Raw genomic sequence first — 24,018 nt, forward strand, 5'->3', positions numbered from 1 at the left:
TCTAATACAATAAGGGAAGAATGAGTTAATTCAGAGATGCCAGTCTGTTAACACTGAAGAAAAGAGGTGGAATCATTTTGGTGGCTATTGAATGTTTTCTCTCCTATGCTGTTCTCCTACTGAATATTTACTTTACGTACATGCAACTGGTTAAGCAGCATATTCAGAAGAGAATTAAAGATTAAACAGAATTAAATTGTCAAAGGTTTTAAAGGCTTAAAATCAAAGTGTTTTAAACATGATTTTATGGTCTGGGCCTTTTCTGTGACGGTAGTCACCAGTACTGAGAATCAGTACATTTTCTCAGAGCTCTCCATCTAGCCTTTTATTAGCATACTACCACTTGTAATTTAGTACTACAGTGTTTTATCTGGGATCCATGTGTTTTCACTACATGATAATATTCTGAGATTTGGAAAGAGTTTCACAATAATCTCTCACCCTATGAAAACCTGCTTCTGAAGGGCTTGGCTGTATCTGAAGATGACAAAGAATACAGTTGAAAGAACAACTTTTCCTTGTTTTTGTTCAGTTTTCTATGAACATGGAAGTGTTCTTAGGGAACAGGAAAGAATGGAAAGGTTCCACTTTGTATAACATTTGATTCCATTGTATTACACAGGGTATGTGAATAGTATTATGCCAGGCTTTATAACCCTGTCCTATCTCTTCTTCCAACTAGAGCTTATCACCTAGACTCAGGCCTCATTTTGGGCAAGAGCTCACAGGATGGAGCTCTGGAACATCTACATTTTATTGTGCTCTTTCTTTCTCCTCCCTCCCCACCCCCGCCACTTGGTTTAGGGCTCCATTGTTGAAACCCGTGAGACTTTTGCTGAACTCGAAGATTTGACAAACTTTCTAATATTTCCTCCCACAAAAAATGGGAAAATAACCAAAACATATAGAGCAGACAGATGTTACACAGGAGTAAGTAATTTAAAACGTCACACAGGAGAAAGTAATTTAAAAAGTATGATGGTAGTTAGGTTTTATAATGACAATTATAATTCAAGAAGCATTTTAAAATAGATGCTGAGCTGATATAATTTAGTACACCATCCGGTGATGTCAGGGGCATGTGGCAGATGCAAATTAGTTGTGCTAATGAGCTCCGGCACCTCTTTTTCTACCAAATGACCTCTGCCTAGAGTTATGGTAGCAAGTATAGCTGTACCCACTTTCATCCTCATGTTTCATCCTCACTGCATGATGTAGCAGTTGTATGTTCCTGTAGCACATCAGTGTTACTGCCTGATAGAGTGCCTTATCTCTTGTAGGTCAACAAGACTTGTGTTCAAAACCCTTGAAAGCAACATCTTCATCCCCTGAGACTACCACTGTCACTGCCAACTTAATCCAAAACTTTTGATATAAAAACCTATGCTCTGCACAAAAGCTGCCTTAAAATGTATAGTGCTTTTTAAAAACTTAGAAAATTCAATATGCCATCATTCACTGACCCTCTCCCCACAGACAGGGTTGGGGATCGGTTTGTCATTCTCCAGGTGGGGCCTGGAGATGTCCCAGAATCACAACTGATCTCCAGACTATTAAGATCATTTCCTGTTGGAGAAAATGGCTGCTTTGGAAGCTGGACTCTATGGCATTACATCTCACCGAGGTACCTCCCCAACCCCACCCTTCCCAGACTCCACCCCCAAATTACCAGGAATTTCTCAACCTGTACTTGGCAACCCTTGCTGGGAATGAGGACAGGATATTTACGCTGGATTTTAAGCTTGCAGTAGAATCTGCTGCTGGGTAGAAATAAAGATTTTGCTATCCCAGGGTTATCCATATCATAACTTGGATTCCAAAGCACATGTAAAGTTTGTGGCAATGGAAGCAAAATCTACTGAGACCAACGGAGTGTTAGAAAAGGTATGGGTTGGAAATTTTGTGTTAGCCACAGTTGTGGGTAGTAAATTACATTCTGTGGTTCAGTTGAGACATAACACACAGCCATGGTTTAATTAAAACTATAATTAGTGAGAATCTCTGAAAGCAAGCCGTGCCATCACCAGTGTTCCCTCTAAGCTGTGGAGTCTTGTGAGCAAAAATTCTACTTTGTGAGTTACTGTAATTAAATTTGTGAGCTACTGCATAAATTAGTTTGCTCTGAGGCCATTTTCTCTGAACTAAGACAAAAATGTGTGAGCCAGAGGCTAAAAAACTGTGAGCTAGCTCACACTAATTCAGCTTAGAGGAAACACTGGCCACCACCACTCATGGCTTGGACTCAGACTAGATGTGCAAGCATTTCTCCCCACAGTGTGTGCATGGTTTCCCCACTCCCCTCTTCCATGGTATCCCAGAATGCCTCCTGAGATCTTGTCCCTGAGGGTTACCTCTAGGATTGCCAGGTCCCCCCTGTCTGCCAGCAGAAGGGGCAAGAGGTAAGATTGCCAACTCCAGGTTGGAGAACTCCTGGACACCTGGAGATGGAGCCTGGAAAGGACTTCAGTGGGTTACAGTGCCATAGAGACCACTCTCCAAAGCATCCATTTTCTTCAGAGAAACTGATCTCTGAATTCTGGAGATGAGCTGTAATTCCAAAGAATCCCCAGATCCCACCTGGAGGCGGGCATCCCTGGTCTCCCCAGGAACAGGATTTGGGCTGCCTCAAGAAGAAAGAAAAATCACAACAAAATCCTTGCCCTTACTGAGGTTGTTAGTCTGGACCCAACCCTATGTCTAATTAGGGCTCATCATACCAGGATCTGAAACCATGGTTTGAAGTTGGTTCATTAACCAAAGTAAGTATTAATTATGGTTTTGCATGATGTATAAATATAAGCCTCCTGGCTTGTTCCCTGCTGCTGCCTTCCCATCCCCTGTGACTACAGAGATTCCCAGCCGGAGTAAAAGCCGTGAAACCAGCATGTGCTGAGGCAAGTGAAATTCAGGTTTTACGAACTATTGTTAAAACAAACCATAGTTTCATGTCATATCTGACCCAACTCATAGGTTCTGTTTAGGCATAATACAATGCCATGGATTATTTTAACTGCAAATAACTGGATTATTTAAATTTGCAAAACAAGGTATTTGACTAACAGAAAACATACAGCTCTAGCTTGTCTCAAGATATCTTTGTTTTAAGAGGTTTCTTGCTCCGCTGTGTACTGTCCCAGCCTGAATTGCAGTATCCAACCTTTCCCCTACACCAAAGCAGGAGACATTCTAATTAAGGTATACACACTCTCACACGCATAGGGTTGACAAATGGCCAGGAGAAAAATGTCCTGTCCTTTCAGCAGAGATCTAATATGGGCAGTTGAATGAGAGCTAGTTTGGAGTAGTGGTTAAGTATGCGGACTCTTATCTGGGAGAACCGGGTTTGACTCCCTACTCCTCCACATGCAACTGCTGGAGTGACTTTGGGTCAGTCATAACTCTGTCAGAAGCTGTTCTGTCAGAGCTCTCAGCCCCACCTACCTCACAGGGTTTCTGTTGTGGGTAAAGGAAGGGGAAGGAGATTCCTTCAGGTAGTGAAGGGCAGGGTATAAATCCAATCTCCTCCTCCTCCTCCTCTTCTTCACATGGAGCTAAATATCACCTGGGTTTCTGCTGATACCTCCAGTGGTCCAACAGAACACAGGCTCCAATCACACACACTAAATAATGCACTTTCAATCCACTTCCAGTGCACTTTCCAACTGGATTTTACTGTGCGAACTGGCAAAAATCCAGTTGGAAAGTGCACTGGAAGTGGATTGAAAGTGTATTATTTAGTGTGTGTGATCGCAGCCACACACATGGCTTCAGTATCCAACACTGGGATGAAACCTGATTCCATGTTGTGGACTCCACTGGAGCTCACCTAATACCTCAGGAACATCAAGGCAGCCCTGGGGAAGCAAGATATTTCCCAGACCTTCTGGTGGTGGCACTGGAAGAGGAATGTACCTTCAAGAGTTCTGTGCATGCCACTCCCACTACTTCTGGAGTTTGTAACTAAGGACTGTGCTGGCACAGACAGCTGAAGGCATTTTGCCACTCCAAACATCTCCCTTCAGGGCTGTCCCAAGGACAGTCAGAGGGCTACAGAAGCAACACAACAGCAGTCATTCTTGAAATCTAGTCAGGTAGCACTGGCATGGGTACACACCTGCTTTAGGGCTGAGGCTATGACTGCTTGAATGCAGATTGTCCACGTGTCTATCACCAGCATCTCTAGTAAAAAGGATCAGGTAGCAAGTGATATGAAAGACCTCTGCCTGCGTTCCTGGAGAATTGCAGCCAGTCAGACCAGACTATATTGCCCTTGATAGACCCATGGTCTGACTCTGTATAAAGCAACTTGATGTGTTCTCCCCGTGCCATCCCAGGAAGGAATGCAGAGGGGGAGGCTTTCAGAACTAGAGTCTCTGCAACCCATCTAGGGTCTCTGCAACCCAAGAAATGTTATTATCTTAGAGCTCAGCTAGGTGGCAGCAGCACAAGTGCAGGTGTGGGAGAGCACATTCCTGACCTGGGTTGAGTGAAACAGCCTTATACCTCAGCAGCAGAGACACTGCTTGAGAAGAGTAGGGGGCTTGATTTTTTAAAAAGGCTTCCTTTGATTGCTGTATGCAGGGCTTTTTTTGAGCAGGAACACACAGGAACGCAGTTTCGGCTGCCTAGGCACCAGGGGTGTGGCCTAATATGCAAATGAATTCCTGCTGGGCTTTTTCTACAAAAAAGCCCCATGTGAAATAATGGTGACATCATGGGGTGTGACCTAAGATGCAAATGAGTTCCTGCTGGACTTTTGCTACCAAAAAAGCCCTGGCTATATGTAATGATGGAACATGCCTAGGCTTCCCAATCCCCAGGTCCCAGCGGGGGATCCCCTGGTTTTACAGGCTTCCCCCCTCCCCCAGCCAGCTGGCTGGCAGGGGAAGCTCCACCCCCACAGCCATTATGCACCTCCAGGAACGATTCCAATAGGGAATGATGGGGAATTGATCTGCGGGTGTCAGGGGCTCTGGGGGGGCTGTTTTTTGAGGTAGAGGTGCCAAATTTTCTGTATAGCATCTAGTGCCTCTCCCCAAAATATCTCCCAAGTTTCAAAAGGATTGGACCAGGGGTCCAATTTTATGAGCCCCAAAAGAAGGTGTCCCTATCCTTCATTATTTTCTATGGAAGGAAGGCATTCTAAAAGGTGTGCTGTCCCTTTAAATGTGATGGCCAGAACTCCCTTGGAGTCCAATTATGCTTGTCACACCCTTGCTCCTGGCTCCGCCCCCAATGTCTCCTGGCTCCACCCCCAAAGTCTCCTGGCTCCACTTCCAAAGTCCCCAGATATTTCTTGAATTGGACTTGGCAACCCTAAACATGCCAGAATCCCCGTACCTTGACTGGGAACGAACAAGTGTAGTAGCAAGAAGCACTAAAAGCCAGAGTGGATGCATTTTGTTAGTCTCTCTTACCAGGTGCCTCTGTAGCTGTGACAGTGTTATGTATGTGAAGGCATGCATGGACATGTTCGGTGTTGTGTCCTGAGCTTGAGGCGCAACACAATAGACTGAGAGGATCCAAAGATCTGCATCCTGATTGGCTGCATAATTCAAACTGGCCAATTGGGAGGCAGTATCAGAGGATCCTAGGATCTGCCAATGAGTATGCATATTCTAATAAAGGATCGAAAAAAGGTACAATCACAGGATGTTTTCTGCTTCATGAGGGCTGAGTTTCCCCTGACCCAACTGTATATATTGCCGCATGTTCTGAGTGCTTGGTTGTAGTTTTGTAGTCACTTAGTAAACATGCTGAATCACTAATAAACAGCTTTAATCACTAGGCAAGAGCCTCCTCATGCATTGAACCCAGTATTTAACAGACAGGAAACAAGCCAGAATACTGTGTGCGACTATAACACAGAACAATAGTGAAGAGTAGCTCTGGTTAATAAACAGACTTCAGATCCTGGTTTCGGACACTGGTTTGAGGTACTCTTAATGTTACTCTGACATTCAGATACCAAGCAGAGTTACAAACATATAGGCTGTAATATCTTCTTTGTCTCTCCCTCTCCCACTAGGTACAATGTATGTCTGCATCATAAAAAGCTAGCTGATGTTCTATGCATCTGCAGGCATCAAACTGTCATAAGGTGCTTGCAGCTGAAAGACATTAACGCCCACCACTACCTTCAGATTGTAAAAATTTTCTTTCTATGGTGGAACTTGACTTCATGGCCAAGGAGCTAAACAGAAAGCTCCGTGCACAGCTCCAGGGAACTCACCCATACCATACAACTGTATATCACTCGGTAAACAGGAGACTGTGCCCTGGAAATAGACTCTCCTAGTGACCAATATGAATCTCAGCATACTTCTTCTTTATTAATAATGTTCAGTGGCCGAGGCCATGCATTCTGTGTCACAAAGCAACATGCTGCTCCCACCCTACAAGCAGACAAACTATGTGTAAGTTAACTGTGTGAACTGTTCAGGTATTTGCCTCAAAGCAAACTGAATTAATGCCAGTTAGATGCACCATACTCTCAGCAAACCTCTCTTTTGTTCTAGTTTTTCATGCTGTTCTCAGAATTTCCCTGTGTGTGTGTTTTAACCCCTTGAGGTACTCCAAATGGTATATGCCTGTACAAATTTACTCTAATGAGAATGTGCAAGCACTAATTTGGAAAGGGGCAGGTGTGTTCTTCTGTTTATACAGACAGCTTTCAAGATTCTCAAGGCATTTATAATCCCTCATCCTCCCAGCCACATTTTCCCTTCGCTGCTTGTTTTACAAAACAGAATAATTGGTCTTCAAGATATTTCACAAATCACCTGGTCAGTGCTCTAGCAAATGTCAGGCTGTAGGCCAGTCAAATGGTGACCCAAACTGAGATTTCCTAATGCGATTGGGGAAGACATACAAAATAAAATGGCACATTTATATTTACTCTTTAAAATCCTTTTCTGTCTTTTTACTTTTGGATTTTCATATACTCTATCACTTAAATTTTCTAGTGGAGCATTCTCATTTTCTTTCAAGAATTATACAGGCATTGTCTTGTTATTTTATGCTAAACTACTTTCACTCTACTGAACTAATTTCTGAAGCACCATCTCCCATGCTCTTTTATCTTTTCTACTTTTTATTGTTGACCCCTGTTTCTTTTCTTTTTTTAAATCACTGCTATACTTCCTGTGGCTGCCAACAGTTTCCCTGTTCCACAACCCCTAAGCCTTTGCAAAGGACCAGTTCCTAAAGTGCTTCCTGTTGCTAGATTCAAAGTAGTCCTAGTTCATCCCCACATGACTACCAGGGGCTATTTAGTTGCTGGAGGGGCAAGGTGTAGTATTCTAGCACTAGAAACAACACTTCTTTTCCCTCCATGAAAATGCATTCATAGGAAAGACTGCACCTGTTCAATTTCTACCCATCATATAATTACCAGATTGACAATGGCTGTGTGAGGAGAAAAGATACAATCTAGCCACGCTCCAGGCTTTTTTAAATTATAAAAACACCTAACTTTAATTTAACACCTAAACAGCATGCTGCCCATTACAGAATTTCCCACTGTTAATAAAAACTGAATATACTTCAATTTTTCTTACATAAACTAGACCCAGATATCAATTTTCACTAGCAAATACCCATTAACATCCAATCCTCATCAACGAAACCTACTGTCCTATTGATTGGCCTTCTTTGTCTCCCTTTTGGTATTAGCCAAGTTGCCAGATTGTAACCCAGAGAAGGGTCTGGTATATCTCAGTCCATAGTCACTGGGGAGTTTACCTCCTCCTGTTATCACAAAGCATAGTTTAATGAGGAAAATGACTGATCAAGGAGAGTCAGGTTTGACTTGTTTGCTCCTTGCCTGGACACACATACCTAGCAGTCCACATGGGTTCAGATAGCTGATATATGATTCAGTAGCCTCCCTTCTGGTGTTTCTGCCTGTGGACCATTATGCTACACTGTGCAGTTCTGAACAAAACCAAACCCATTTCTCCAGGTTACAACTTGGTGATGCTAGCCGGAAGCTAAGATGATAAGAACGATTTGAGCTTCACTTGAGCTATGTGAAGGCAGCACTATAAACTTAACATTTCCCTGGGTTTTGTCTTTCATATTCTGGGACTGAAGCGATACTGACACTTTAAGCATCAGATCTTTGAGACAAGTGATTAAATAAGTTGTATTAGAAAGCATATATGTTTATTTATTTATTTAGAATAGTTATACCCACCTTTTTCCAGAGGACCCAGGACTCAAGGTGGGTAACAGCAATGTAAAACAATTTGATAAACATTAAAACAACAGATTAAAAAATATTTAAAAAGTAAAGGTAGTTCCCTGTGCAAGCACTGAGTTGTTACCAACTAATGGGGTGATGTCACATCATGACATTTTCGTGGCAGACTTTGTACAGGATGGTTTGCCATTGCCTTTCCCAGTCATCTACACTACCCTCCCCCCCCCCCGCCCCAGCAAGCTGGGTACTCATTTTACTGACTTTGGAAGAATGGAAGGCTGAGACAACCTTGAATCGGCTACCTGAACCCAGCTTCTGCTGGGATCAAACTCAGGTCATAGGCAGAGCTGGGACAGCAGTACTGCAGCTTACCACTCTGTGCCACAGGGCTAAAAAATATTAAAAGTTGTCTAAAAACACCTTATGCCTCACTACCTTCTACTACATGAATGGATGTTTATCTCAGCAATAAAATATAACATGTATACATTGTTCACATTTTATTTTCTTAAACATTGCTTTTTCCTGATTTTACTCAGCAGAACATTATATACACATACGCACCTGTGTTTATGGGCATACAAGCTTGTATACAGTTTATGTATCTATATAGTTACATTTCAATGCTGTTCCTCATTTATATTCCAAAGCAGTCACTACATATCTTCAGATTCTGGTTTGACAGGCAATAATTGATTTCTGGCAAAAATATATATAAAGAGAAATATACTGAGCTCTTTGACTTACATATAATTACAATTTAATTATACACCGTGGCGCAGTTGCTATTATACTTTCCAGTGCAATCCTAAGTAGAGTCACACCCTTCTAAGCCCATTAACGTCAATGGACCTAGAAGTGTATAACTCTGCTGAAGATTACACTGTTCACTTCTTGTACACATTCAGTGTTTCAAAAGTAAGACAGTAATAGAGAATGTGGGGAAAATGCTGATTGCACCTGCCAAGATTCATAATTTTTCTGTGTTTGCTGTCATTAAGCTGTCTTGCTTTGAAGTGCTGCATTCCAGTGGTGTGATAAGATAATGTTCATGGCAGAAAAGCACTATGGGTGATATACTGTACCATCATTGTACCGATTCTGTGGAATGAGCTCCCCAGCCATTATAGACGGTTCGTTGCACATGTAGCTCTCTGCCCAGCGGACTGCTTTGACCTCATTGGCTTTAATCTCTTGGACTGCAGTCCCCTGGCAAGAAATCAAGATTTACATACAAGATTTACATACACAAGTAGCAGGCCTGCAGGAGGCTAAGCAGGCTGCCCGCTGCTAGCTGTGTCCTGATGTACCTTGGTATGCCTTCCCAAGTGTGGTTCCTAAATAAAGGTAAAAGCAAGAGCCCTCTCACAGTGATTGGAAGCAGAGATGCAGAGCTATCTGTCTTCTGGTCTACACATTGAGGAGACTGAGGCATATAACCCTGAGGTAGTAGGATGCACTGTATCACTTCAGGCTGCAGGTGACATGTGCTGTTTTCAAATTCTCCTTCCCAGGAGCAGCTCCCTGTTAAGTCAAGAACTGGCACATCAAGGGGAAAGTATTAGTCTAGCTAAACCCATTCCATGTTGTGCTGATTATCTAATCAAGTGGAGATGTATGTGCAAGAAGGAACATATTACTAACTTCACCAAGTCTCACCTAAATCCAATTTTAGGGGGGGGGATTCTGATAGGCTTTTCTCACACCCAAATATTGTTGCCAACTACCTGGAGGTAAAAGATATCTAGTCCCTTTAATGGAGGCTTAATGCAATGTTATTTGCCAGATGAGGTGAATGGCATGAAAAACCAGCTATCCATTCCACACATGAAGTCTCTCTTAAAGGGACAGGGCACTCCTCCAGGCTTGTTGGCAACCCTCTCCATAAATGAACTTTTTCTTGCTATAACATTCCACAGAGATTGCATAGGCAGCTTCAGTTAATATGTAAGCTAATTTTCTAAGTAACATCAAAGTCCCTTATTCACTTGTGGTGGCTGTGTTCTTGCAACTGGCCAGGCATCAGAGCCAGATTAGACCAGCTGGAGCATTCTTCCAAATTCAAACTGGAAGCACACTTAATTCTTACACCTCCCATGGGTTTGCTTGCAAGATTAAACCAAAAGAAACAGCCAGAGATCCTGCAGATAGAAATTGCTGATATCAGCAGCTGAGGAGGCCTGTTAGGTGGAAAGATGAGTGGTTAACTCTCCCCCCCCCCCCATGTGTGGTTTTGCCAATTGAAACTGACGTTACACATACAAACTCACTTGCTGTAATTAGTCTGAAAAGCTAGAAAGATGAGCAGTTTTCCTTTTGCATTTTTAAGGCTAATTACAGCAATGGAGAAGGACTGGTGGAGCTGGGAAGTGCTGCCAAGTTGCAGCCAACTTATGACAACCCTGTAAGGTTTTCATAGCAAGGGACAGTCAGAGGTGGTTTGCCATTGCCTCCCTCTGCATAGCAACCCTGGGCTTCCTTAGTGGTTTCCTATCCAAGTACTAACCAGGACCAACCCTACTTAGCTACCGAGAGCTGGTGAGATTGGGCTAGCCTAGGCCCTCCAGATCAGGGTGCAGAAGAGTTAGTTTACAGCAAGGAATCCCTCTCTCCATTCTGAAGCTGATATTAACATTTTTTAAAAGCTGAGAAGATCCAGTCACAAGCCTAAGAACATAAGAAGACCCTGCTGGGTCAGACCAGTAGTCAATTTATTTATTTATTTACTTACTTATTTGTATTTTTAGGCTGCCCTTCCCTGCAAGCAAGGCTCAGGGGAGCTTACTACAGAAAGGAACATAACAATAAATAACTAAAAATTCAAACCCTACAGTAAAGTACATAATCATACACCAACAATAATTTAATCCATTCTAAGCTGGTGAGAAAATTTCAGACTACACAAGCCTCCTGAGGGGGAACCTTATGGAGAATGGAGGGTATGAGAGGGCCAGACTGCATGCTGTACCCTTACTGTCCTCAGCTGATTGCCTGGTGGAACATCTTTGCCTTGTTAGTGAAATTCTGTTTGAAATTCTATTTCTTTATCTCAAACAGTGCGATGGATCATTGGATCAAATAATCATTGAGAGGCATTTAACATGAAATAGCAAAAACATATTTATTTCTACAGGGAAAGGGTACTGGGAGATAAAATAACAAACACTATAGAACTACATCCTCACACTAGAAGATCATGTGCTTAATGGAAGCCCACTTCCTCCTTCTTGAACTCTTTGCCTGAACAAAGGAAGTCACCTGACTAACTGACCAAACAGACAAAACAGGTTTTCCCGGCTTCTAGACCTTGATTGACAGCAGTCAGTGTCTTCTTCCCAGGTCATGCAGACAATAGGGAATCAGTCACAGTGTTAACCCTATAATGACTGGAACTTTAGAACATTGCAAAGGACATACAAAACAGATACATATTTCTAATATGCCTTACATGCTCTGTGGAAAGATAACAAACCCTGCAGGGCATGGATATTCTCTGGCAAAGACTTCTACCAGGTAGGGGCCAAGGCCAAAAAAGCCCTGGCTGAAGACAGCTGGATCTCTCTTGGGCCGGGGACCACCAGGAGGTTCTTACTTCCTGAGCGTAACACTGGTTCCCTTTTAAGAGCCTTAAAGGCCAAAACCAGCACCTTGAACCTGATACCGTGCTCTACCAGAAGCCAATGCAGCTTGTGCTGCACATGTTGAATATGTGTTATCTGAGGGGTCCTTGTAAGGAACCATGCACACGGCCACATTTTGGATCAGTTGGAGCTTCTGGCTCAGTCTCAAGGGTAGGCCAGTATAGAGCGAGTTACAGTAGTCTATCCTGGAGGTGAATGTTACATGGCTTACCATGACTAAGTCAGAGTAAAACAGGTAGGGAGCCAGTTACCTGACCTGGTGCAGTTGGAGAAATGACAGCCTGGCAAACTTCATGACCTGGGCCTCCATAGAGAAATAGGTGTCCGGAGTCACACCCAAACTCTGGATAGTCGATGCCAGTGTTAAGGGCACTCCATAAAGAGTCAGTTACCTGACCTGGTGCAGTTGGAGAAATGACAACCTGGCAACCTTTGTGACCTGGGCCTTCATTGAGAAGTAAGCATCCAGAGTCATGCCCAAACTCCTGATGGTCAATGTCTGTGTTAGGGGCACTCCATCAAGAGTCAGGAGTTGGAAACCCAGCCAGCCACAGAACCTCCATATTACCAGGATTCAGTTTCAGCCAACAACTTTAACCACCCTACCATGGCCTCCAAACCATTGGCTAAGTTCACGGGAACTGTGTCTGGTCAGCTGCCCGTCAACAGAAATAGTTGGGTGTCATCAGCATACTGATGACATCTCACCCCCAAAACTCCACCCAAACTGGGTGAGGGGACACATATAGATGCTAAATAACATTGAAGAGAGAAGTGCTCCATGAGGAGTCCCACATACTAGTGGGTGCTTTGAAAACACTGTGTCTCCCAGCATCACCCTCTGTCCCCAACCATGGAGGAATTAGGTAAACCATTGCAAAGCTACCCCATGGACTCCAGCATTGGTGAGGTGGTGTATCAGTAGATCATGTTTGGCTGTGTTGAACACTGCTGTAAGATCAAGTAATAGCAGTGCTGACCCGCCTCAACCCAGCTGCCTGTGGAGATCATCTGGATGGGTGACCAATGCTGTCTCTGTCCTATGGTTGGGGCAGGTCAGATTAGAATGGATCCAACATCAATGTGTTATCCAGGAATTTTTGAAGCTGTTCTGCCACCACCTTACCCAGAAACAGAAGATTTGAAACTGGGCACTAATTAAAAAGAGAGGTACAACCATGACCTCCATCAGGCCTGCCAGAAAGACTCCTGAACCCAGGGACAAATTGATGATACCTTCCAGAGAACTTTGTAGTCCCCACCAGTGTTTTTCACCAGCCATGAGGGGCATGGATCAAAGAGGCAGGTGGTTAGCCTAACAGCACCCAGGATCCTGTAGACATCAGCTTGGGAAAGCCAGCTGAAGTTGTTGTAAACCAAATCCAAATACTGTATCATGTACCTCCATTTTCCCAGTTCACACTGATCCCTAATCACTACATCCTCTGCCAGCAAATTTCACATTTTAATCATTCTCTGTGTAAAGTAGTAGTAAGAGATGAGGAGGCATGTGAGGAGGAAACTGAAAGGAAAGGTAAATACGGTCAAAACCCTTGGGGAAGCTCGGAGACTATTTAAAACTATAATCCTAGAAGCTCAGATAAAATACATACCGCAGGTTAGGAAAGGCACAAACAGGCATAAGAAAAGGCCTGTATGGTTAACAAACAAAGTAATGGAAGCTGTAAAAGGTAAGAAGGACTCCTTTAAGAGGTGGAAAACCAGTCCAAGTGAGATTAATAAAAGGGAACACAGGCTGTGGCAAATCAAATGCAAGACTGTGATCAGGCAGGCAAAAAGGGACTATGAGGAGCATATTGCAAAAAACATAAAGACCAACAATAAAAATTTCTTCAAATATATTAGAAGTAGGAAACCAGCCAGGGAGGCAGTGGGGCCCTTGGATGACCATGGGGTAAAAGGATTACTGAAGGAGGATAGGGAAATGGCTGAGAAGCTGAATGCATTTTTTGCCTCCATCTTCACTGTGGAAGATGAGAACTTTTTGCCTGCCCCAGAACCACTAATTTTGGAAGGGGTGTTGAAAGACCTGAGTCAGATTGAGGTGACAAAAGAGGAGGTCCTACAACTGATAGATGAATTAAAAACTAATAAGTCACCAGGTCCGGATGGCATACATCCGAGAGTTCTGAAAGAACTCAAAGTTGAACTTGTGGATCTTCTAACAAAAATCTGTAATCTTTCATTGAAATTTGCCTCCATTCCTGAGGACTGAAAGGTAGCAAATGTCACCCCCATCTTTAAAAAGGGTTCCAGAGGAGATCCGGGAAATTACAGGCCAGTCAGTCTGACTTCAATACCGGGAAAGTTGGTAGAAAGCATTATCAAGGACAGAATGAGTAGGCACATTGATGAACACGGGTTATTGAGGAAGACTCAGCATGGGTTCTGTAAGGGAAGATCTTGCCTCACTAACCTGTTACATTTCTTTGAAAGGGTGAACAAACATGTGGACAAAGGAGACCCGATAGATGTTGTTTACCTTGACTTCCAGAAAGCTTTTGATAAAGTTCCTCATCAAAGGCTCCTTAGAAAGCTCGAGAGTCATGGAGTAAAAGGACAGGTCCTCTTGTGGATCAAAAACTGGCTGAGTAATAGGAAGCAGAGAGTGAGTATAAATGGGCAGTCTTCGCAGTAGAGGACGGTAAGCAGTGGGGTGCTGCAGGGCTCGGTACTGGGTCCCATGCTCTTTAACTTGTTCATAAATGATTTAGAGTTGGGAGTGAGCAGTAAAGTGGCCAAGTTTGCGGATGACACTAAATTGTTCAGGGTGGTGAGAACCAGAGAGGATTGTGAGGAACTCCAAAGGGATCTGTTGAGGCTGGGTGAGTGGGCGTCAACGTGGCAGATGCGGTTCAATGTGGCCAAGTGCAAAGTAATGCACATTGGGCCAAGAATCCCAGCTACAAATACAAGTTGATGGGGTGTGAACCGGCAGAGACTGACCAAGAGGTCGTGGTAGATAACTCACTGAAAATGTCAAGACAGTGTGAGTTTGCAATAAAAAAGGCCAACGCCATGCTGGGAATTATTAGGAAGGGAATTGAAAACAAATCAGCCAGTATCATACTGCCCCTGTATAAATCGATGATGCGGTCTCATTTGGAGTACTGTGTGCAGTTCTGGTCGCCGCATCTCAAAAAGGATATTATAGCATTGGAGAAAGCCCAGAAAAGGGCAACTAGAATGATTAAAGGGCTGGAACACTTTCCCTATGAAGAAAGGTTGAAACTCTTGGGGCTCTTTAGCTTGGAGAAACGTCGACTGCGGGGTGACATGATCGAGGTTTACAAGATAATGCATGGGATGGAGAAAGTAGAGAAAGAAGTACTTTTCTCCCTTTCTCACAATACAAGAACTTGTGGGCATTCGATGAAATTGCTGAGCAGACAGGTTAAAACGGATGAAAGGAAGTACTTCTTCACCCAAAGGGTGATTAACATGTGGAATTCCTGCCACAGGAGGTGGTGGCGGCCACAAGCATAGCCACCTTCAAGAGGGGGTTAGATAAAAATATGGTCCATCAGTGGCTATTAGCCAATTTTTTTTGGCCACTGTGTGACACAGAGTGTTGGACTGGATGGGCCATTGGCCTGATCTAACATGGCTTCTCTTATGTTCTTATGTTCCTTTTGTCTGTGTTTAACTTACTGTCCATCGTCTTCATTAGATATCATTGGCTGCCCTCGAGTTCTAGTATTTGGGGAGAGGGAGAAAAATTTCTCTTGGTCAGCTGAGCTGTCTCCACCCCATGCATAATGTTATAAACCTCTATCATGTCCCCCCTTAGTCATCTCTAACTGAACAGTCCCAGACTGGAAGGTGCTCCAACCCCTTACTCATCTTGGTTGCCCTCCTCTATACTTTTTCCAGCTCTGGAGTGTCCTTTTTGAGATACTGTAACCAGAACTGTTCACAGTAATTCAATTGAAGTTTCACCATGGATCTATACTGGGTTATTACAATATTGGCTATTTTATTTGCAGTCCCTTTCCTAGTAATTCCTAACAGAGTGTCCGTGTTCGTTTAACGGCCAAGTAGGAGCTTCTTTGGATTTTGAGTCATATCGCCTCCCCCTGGTGGCTTGTAGGATTTCAGATTCCCGTTGTGACACATGTGACACATGAAGCTGCCTCGTACTGAATTTAGCCTAGAGAGGAGGCCCATGGTGCAGAGTGGTAAATCTCCAGTACTGCAGTCAGAGCCCTCTGCTCAAGACCTGAGTTCAATTCCAGTGGAAGCTGGGTTCAGGTAGCTGGCTCAAGGTTGACTCAGCCTTCCATCCTTCGGAGGTCAGTAAACTGAGTACCCAGCTTGCTGGGGGTAAAGTGTAGACCACCTCTTAAAAAGTCTACCGTGAAAATGTTGTGAAAGCAACGTCACCCCAGAGTCGAAAATGACTGGTGCTTGCACAGGGTACTACCTTACCTTATTTATGAGTTTCCTGCATTGTGCAGGGGGTTAGACTTAGATGACCCTGGAGGTCCCTTTCAACTCTATGATTCTATGAATCAAACCATTGGTCCATCAGAGAGTTTGCCTTTCTCACAGTTGTAGCACACTGGGTTGACACTTTCATTGAGCTATCCACTATGATCCCAAGATCTTCCCTCTCAGTCTCACCAAATTCAAATTGCATTAGCCTGTTCTTGAAGTTGCTGCATCACAGTCTGTTTTAACCTTGCAAATAAATGAAACTAACAGCTAGCTGCCTTTAGGAGGGGATTTATGCCTGATGAGTCATGTCTCTGTGTATGCCACTCCTGAGGGCAGCTAATGCTGCTATCTCTCTGCATCAGGAATGATTGAATTATCCGATCAGTTCTGATACAGACAAATGGCAGAATTCCCCCCCCCCCCGCCATACAAACAAAGGCAAAAGAAGAACAGTAAATCATGCAGAGATGCAGCAGGCAGTCTCCTCTAGAAATGAGTACTCAGCTCTCACAGAACTTTTTAAAAATGTATTACGTTATCACAGCATGCTAACAGTTATCCTACAGCACTCATTCTGGGAATTCCTAATCCAGATTCTAGAAGATTTCAAAACTGTTTTTATCCAAGAGGAAGAATCCTCAATACCAGGGATGAAAGGGACTATCCTACATCATTAAGGTACAACTGGGGGAGGCATTGATTGGCTGTCCTCATAATCTCTTAGAGATAACTCTGACTGAGTTAAGTCATTTTGGGAAGGGGATATGTGCCCCCTTTCTCTCTTTTTGTTGCATACTTCATTATAATCCCAATTAATTGAGATACTAGCAGTCCCAATTTATTTAGCTTTTGGAGGAAGAGTGTAACTGAATCTCTGGCTGTTTGAAATTTGCATCTGTCTTCCTATTCCTTTCTCCACCAAAGCATGCAATTAGGTATGTGCATTGCATTACTACAAAGCCAATCAGAATGTCTTCAAGTGCTCCAATGCAAAAATAAAAGCCAAACGAACACTTCAACATAGGGTTGTGGGGTTTTTTAAGCAGGAACACACAGGAACGCAGTTCCGGTTGGCTTGGTGTCAGAGGATGTGGCCTAATATTCAAATAAGTTCCTGTTGAGCTTTTTCTACAAACCACCATGTTAAACAATTGTGACATTAGGGGGCATGGCCTAATATGCAAATGAGTGCTTGCTGGGCTTTTTCTACAAAAAAGCCCTACTTCTACATATGATTACTGGGGCATCATTATAACTGTCTTGTGTCCTTTTTAAACTCAAGGAGAACAAAACTTAAACCATCCTGGAACTACTTAGGAGGGCAACTAAAGCCTGCCACTGGTGTCATGTAGACCTACACTCCTGTCTCTTCAACACAGCAGAAGCACCACAAGCTTCTGTGCACTAGGAATTGCAAAAATAAATTGGATGCACACCTCAGAGTTGAAGTCACCCCCCACTGCAGTACTTTTGACCACATGGGCCTCAGAATGCACATTCCAATTCCTATCAAAATATAGATGGGAATGCACATTCCAGAGGGTGGCCAAATGCATCTCTATTACCATCAAAATATAGATGAGAGTGTGCATTCCAGGGTGCATCTTAGTGAAAAGTAGTGGACTCATTCCAAAATAGGATAAGCTATTCATACCTGCAATTCCTGGTAAGTGTGCAGAAACCCACTGTATAGATGGCTTTCTCTGTATCAGGACAATTGTATCTTGCAGCAGGAGGTTATCTCTTCTGCAAAATTCAGCCTGCTTTGATTAATAATTGATCATCTCTTTGCCCAGGCTAGAATAAAAGAGAATAGTTTCATTGATCTCAAAACCTCAAGTGAATGAAACAGAAAATATTGCAACCAGGCTAAGCTTGGCTTTTAAAAATGTTCTAATTAATTGTTTGGCAGCCATCAATAGGCCTTCTTTGCTCTGATATCAGTGCTTTAATTCAATAACTTCTTGTGTGCACAAGAACAGCACTTATGAACATAGAACTCCCGTGCTTACAAGGTAGGGTTGCCAAGTCCAATTCAAGAAATATCTGGGGACTTTGGGAGTGGAGCCAGGAGACTTTGGAGGGTGGGGCCAGGAACAGCGTTGTGGCAAACATAATTGAACTCCAAAGGGAGTTCTGGCCAGCACATTTAAAGGGACTGCACTCCTTTTAAATGCCTTCCTTCCATTGGAATTATTGAAGGACAGGGGCACCTTCTTTTGGAGCTCATATAATTGGACCCCCGGTCTGATCTTTTTGAAACTTAGAGGGTGTTTTGAGGAGAGTTATTAGATGCTATGCTGAAATTTGGTGCCTCTACCTCAAAAATCAGCCCCCCCCCCAGAGCCCCAGATACCCATGGATCAATTCTCCATTATACCCTAAGGGAATCAGTTTCTATAAGGAATAATGGAGTGCCCAACAGACATTTCCCTCCCCCTTCACACACTTTCTGATGACCCTGAAGCAGAGGGAGGCCTCCAAACCAGGGGATCCCCTGCTCCCACCTGGGGATTGGCAATCCTATTACAAGGGGCTTCTCCATTCAGTTAAATTGAGGGGATATTTTGGTGTATCCAAGCCACCAGGTGTTCAAAGCCACACTGAAGTAAATGGATGGAAAAAACAGGCCCATGCAGAAACAATGTGGATTGGATACAAGGTTTTTCTGCCTGTCTACATAAAGGGTGGGTGGGGGGATCCTCTTTGACCACCAAAAAAGATATAAGGAAGATCATGGGGTTTACATATACCAAAGCTATATGTTGTAAGCAGGGCTTTTTTTGTAGGAGGAACTCCTTTGCATATTAGGCTACATACCCCTGATGTAGCCAATCCTCCAAGAGCTTACAGGGCTCTTAGTACAGGGCAACACTGTTTTCTGGTTTTGTTTGTTGATACCCCAAAAGCCCAGGTTGTTAACAAGGAAAGGAATTGGTGACAGTGAATGAAAAAGCTGGATCCAACCACAGGAACATATAGAGAGCTTTAGACTGGGTAGGACACAGTTTGTTTGAATGAGCTGGGTCAGGTTTGAATGAGCTGGGTCAGGTTTTTACATTACATATAGTGGTGGTGGAAAATGCTGTCAAGTCAGAGCTGGCGTATGGTGACCTCATAGAGTGTTCAAGGCAAGAGGCATTCAGAGATGGTTTGCCATTGTCTCCCTATGAGTTGCAACCCTGGACTTTCTTGATGGTCTCCCATCCAAATACTTACCAAGGCAGACCCTGCTTAGCTTCTGAGATTTGCTGAGATTCAGCTAGCCTGTGCTATGTAGGTCAGGAATATAACTCCTCCTAAATAAGCACATTGTCGAATAGGTGCAATATCTGTAACATGAAGGATATTGACTATGTTCTCAAAGATTTCATTCAAACTAGAAGGATGCTGATCAAATAAGGGAAATGTGTATAAATGGCCATAAAGTGACATGGATGGGTAGTTATAGGGTTCAATTTTCCTTCACTGCTCACAATCCACAGATGTTCCTTTCTGTTTTCTGACTGTGGCTCATCTTGGTAAGTCTGACTCATATTTGTTCTTTGCATGTGCTTTGCCTAATACATTTCTTGTTCATGTTCCAGTTCTGAGCACATTATACTTGTTTTCAATTTTTTTTAAAAATTTGCCTCCTAACATCAAGTATGTTAGAGTGATAGTTTGCCTTTGCTCTTGCACCATTGTCAGTTGTAAGACAACTTTTGGTAGCAGCAGCATAATCCACAGAGTTTATAGTTTGTGAACATTAACATGTGTTAGGGAATGGACCAGGTCCAATTAGGGTTGCTAGCCTTAATCAGGCTTAGTGGGATATTTATCTACATGCCACAAAAAACTTCAGCTGCCCATTTCCACACAATAAACTTCTGTTAAAGGGACAGAACATTTTTCTCTTGGCTTGTTGGCAATGCTAAGACAGAGTGACCAAGCAGAAGACCAAATCCCGTCAAGACATGAGCCAAAGTAGCACATGAGCAAAGCAGCTAAGAAGAAGAAAGAATACAAAAGAGCAGCAAACTGTTGACAAACCCACCAACAAGTTCTTGGTAAATGATGGGTCTGATCTCCATGTTAACTTCCTCAGTACAGATGTAGCTCAGCAGGACTAGGAATGTCTTGACAAAACAGAGGAAGAATGTAAAAGGTTGGTATTACCCTACAAGGTTGCTATTGTCACAAAGGCATTCCAATTAGCAACCTAGAAGAGCAAAGCTAATGATTTCCTACCGTGGTCTCTAAGGAGAAGGTTGTGACCAAATACCCTGCAGCATATCTTCCACTAGGACAGGAAAAACTACTCAAGAGGAGAAGGAAAACAGCAAGGCAGTCATTTATGAAACAGTATTGCAAACCCAGGATGCTGTCAATTAAAGAAAATGGCTTAAATTTCTGATAAACATTGCATTGAATTGGAAGGGATGCTATATACATAAAGAGATAAATGTCATTTTAAACATTTAACTATCTCAATATTTTACTAGAGTCTGTCATCAGCAACTACATCAAATTACTGTTTTCTTCTTCCTGCATAAAATATTTTGACATGGCACTACACAACAATAGACGGAATAAGGCAGATGTTTTCACAGCTTGTGTGTTTTCTGAATAAGCAAAAGAAATGCTTTCAACAAATAACAGTTATTGCAAGCACCCGTGCATTTGTTTTGAAATGTCATTGGTAATCCTGTTATTATAAGTAAGCATCTTAAATGTGGTTGCTTTATAAAAGAAATTTTGTCTTTTCTTTTGCTTATCTTTTCTTATTCTATATCTTTTCCTTTGATTTTTTTTCAGGATGGAATTTGGCTATATACAGTGATATCTATTTGAATCAATTCAACCCATTTTCTAGTATAGTAAAATGACATGAATCCAAGCATTCCCAATAAACAGAGCTTCGGTGTCTAGGTGCAAATGTGATTGCAGTCTCAAGAATTCTGTCTAGTATCCTCTGTAATGAGAACAAGAATAAATATGCTTCCCAGCTCTTCGCAGACTTCTGTGTCTAATATTCCTTATATGTTTTCTGAAAAATATTCAAATACTCAGTATTTGATACCGAGTGATTATTTATTTCACTATTTGACTTTAAGCTGCTGTATACAGGATATGCATTCTCTAAATAAATAAACATTGATGTTTGATAGTATTTGTTGACATGTATCTGCATTTAGTATTTGATAGATGGCAAGCAGTAGTATGCAGTACCTGACAGCCAACACATAGGCAGATGAACTGGGATGTTTTTTAAGTAACTAATGTCCATATTTCCATGTCAGCTTGCAATTCAGATAGGCAGGACCTGCAATGCTCTAAGAGATTGGTAAAACATTTCCAAGCATTTATAATAGCTTGGGTAAGACTTACACCAAAGAGATACTAGGTAGAGAGAGGATGGATGCAAGCACTATTATCCTAAACCCAACTTTGACATCATGCAACCATCATTGCTTTTAGTCTATATTGGGGAAAGCCTTTCCATTATTCATGCAGGGAGGGTTCTATTCATTTCCTGAAATTAATGAAATCTGTACTGATTTTAATTATGAAGATCTTAGAGAGTTTCATTTTGGCCAGAGGGGATGATCAGAATGATTCAGTCTCCTCTGTCTAGTTAGAGTCATTAGCATGTATTAGGGATAGTGATAAGGGATACCAAAGAGGGATGAGCCAGGAATGTACTTGCCATAGCTTCTCATATTCTTGACTCTTTTTTCCCTGTGTCTTACATAAATAAGTTTGATCTCTAACCAACACCCTTAATCTATGAAACAGTTCTGTAATTCTAGCCATTCATCTCTAACCAACACCTTTTGATCTCTAACCAACACCAACACCCTCTAACCAACACCAACACCCTTAATCTACGAAACAGTTCTGTAATTCTAGCCATTCATTTTGCAGTCAAGTGTTCAATTCTTTTTTGCTGCATTCAGTGAAACACATCAAATGCATGATGGATGCTTCAATCACTGTCTAAATGAAAATAGTTACCAGGAAGGTCAAACTGTCATTCTTCCATCATTTGGGGGCATGTATGATTGTCAGTTTCTTTCTGTTATTTTGGCGCTTTTTCAAAGGGATCTTTGATCTATATATTAATAACGACGGGTGGCCCCCATCTGTGGATACTTAAATCTGTGGATTGTGGCCACAACAATGCTAAAGAGATTTCCCTACAAACCTGGGGGAAATCTTAAAACAAAAATAAGATATATAGTGGGGTTAGCAGCCCCACTATATACAATAGTGTTGTCTGTGCCTGTGCAAAAAATGCACTTAGTGAAACTGCTCCAGCTCAGCTGTGGTGATGGATGCCAGTTGCTGGAAGTAGGCTGGCAACAGCTGTGGGCCCACAAATAGTGGAGGATGCTGGCAGCTTCTGCAGGCCCAGGCACAGCAACCACTGCTGGTCCAGGATCAGGAGAAAGGGACACTGGTAGCCACTCTGGGCCGGAGTGCAGCGGTGGCGGCCACTGGCTGCCACTGCAGGCTCAAGGGCAGCAGCAGGCACTGGTTGCTGGGATCAGTATTAAGTGGTCAGGCTTGGAGCTTCACTGTCTCAACAACAGGGGGGATATGGGATTCTCTTCCCCACGAGTCTTTCAGCCCCGCCCCCCCACTGGTATAATCTATTGTTTAGGTGTGGAAACCGAGGCATGGGGCTTACTTTGTTTCAGAGCTAGAGACTGCAGACAAAAGAGGAAAAAGTAGTTAACACAGCTATTTTAAATCCTAACTGCAAGGTGGCAGAGCAATGTTAATATTGCATTTTTATTGGTATCTGGTTGGAGGCATGTGATCTAACCACTTTGAAGAAGCTAAGGAGATCTTGGTTTGTTCAATGCCTGGATGAAAGACTACTTGGGAGCCCAGTGTACTAAACCTTGCATCCCCTGCTGAAAGAGAAGTGGGCCATAAACAAAACCAAGAGGAGAGAGTGGTCAGGTCAGTGAAGCTCCTCCATTGTCTCCAGCAATATGGGTTCAAGGCAGTTCCCACTCTAATAGGGCTTTAGCAGTTCTCAAAGAGTACTGAGAAAACCAGCTGTAATTCTGTTTTGGTTTCTGTGCTTCCTTTCATTTGATCTCTGGAAGTGCTTGAATAGCTGCTGTACATGGTATTCTTGAGAGTTCCAGAGTCCTTTTATTTCTGGCGATCTTTCACCTGAAGGCAGCCTGTAGTGAATTGCTTTGTCTTTGGGAGCTAGGTGGAAACCAGGTTCACTGCTAGGAGAAGGAACAGGTCAGGATACAGTCTTGCAAAACAATGGCAAGTGGGGGAATAAGGAAAGACGAGCATAAAGGAAGAAACTGCTGACTCTGTATGAATTCATGCCTGCCAGGGATGAGCTATGTTCTCAAATCACAGAACACTGGACATAGGACATAATTTGATTTAAAAATATGGTTTTGAGAGTAGGGGCATGCAGTCAAATTATTTTAAGTACATCTAACGTAATGAGTTTTAGTTTGATTAATGCAGATCTCACATTCTGGGCATGTGAAAACAAACCACATTAATTTCTGTCTCAGCCATATGGCCACTGGGAGGGCAAATGCTATCCAGACCAAATGTTCTCTCAGTTTGTTAATTTCACTATTTTGTCTTTGGATTCTAAATTTGTACCACTTTGCATTCTTAATCACTGCCCACCAGCTATAAGTAGCTGTGTTTGCTGTGCCCCATTCCATTGTCTGATGAAGTATGCAT

General features: G+C 42.8%; 1 protein-coding gene across 1 annotated transcript in view; it reads right to left on the minus strand.

The window, feature by feature from the left end:
• PWP1 (PWP1 homolog, endonuclein) overlaps positions 1-23,264 on the minus strand; it is a 477,381-nt gene extending 454,117 nt beyond the window's left edge. Inside the window, exon 1 of the mRNA XM_060245559.1 lies at positions 23,260-23,264. The gene's annotated coding sequence lies outside the window, so the exon portion shown is untranslated. The remainder of the gene's footprint in view (positions 1-23,259) is intronic.
• Between the last annotated feature and the right edge of the window lie 754 nt (positions 23,265-24,018).

This window comes from Heteronotia binoei, chromosome 8 (assembly GCF_032191835.1).
Source record: "Heteronotia binoei isolate CCM8104 ecotype False Entrance Well chromosome 8, APGP_CSIRO_Hbin_v1, whole genome shotgun sequence".
NCBI classification, from domain to species: Eukaryota; Metazoa; Chordata; class Lepidosauria; order Squamata; family Gekkonidae; genus Heteronotia; species Heteronotia binoei.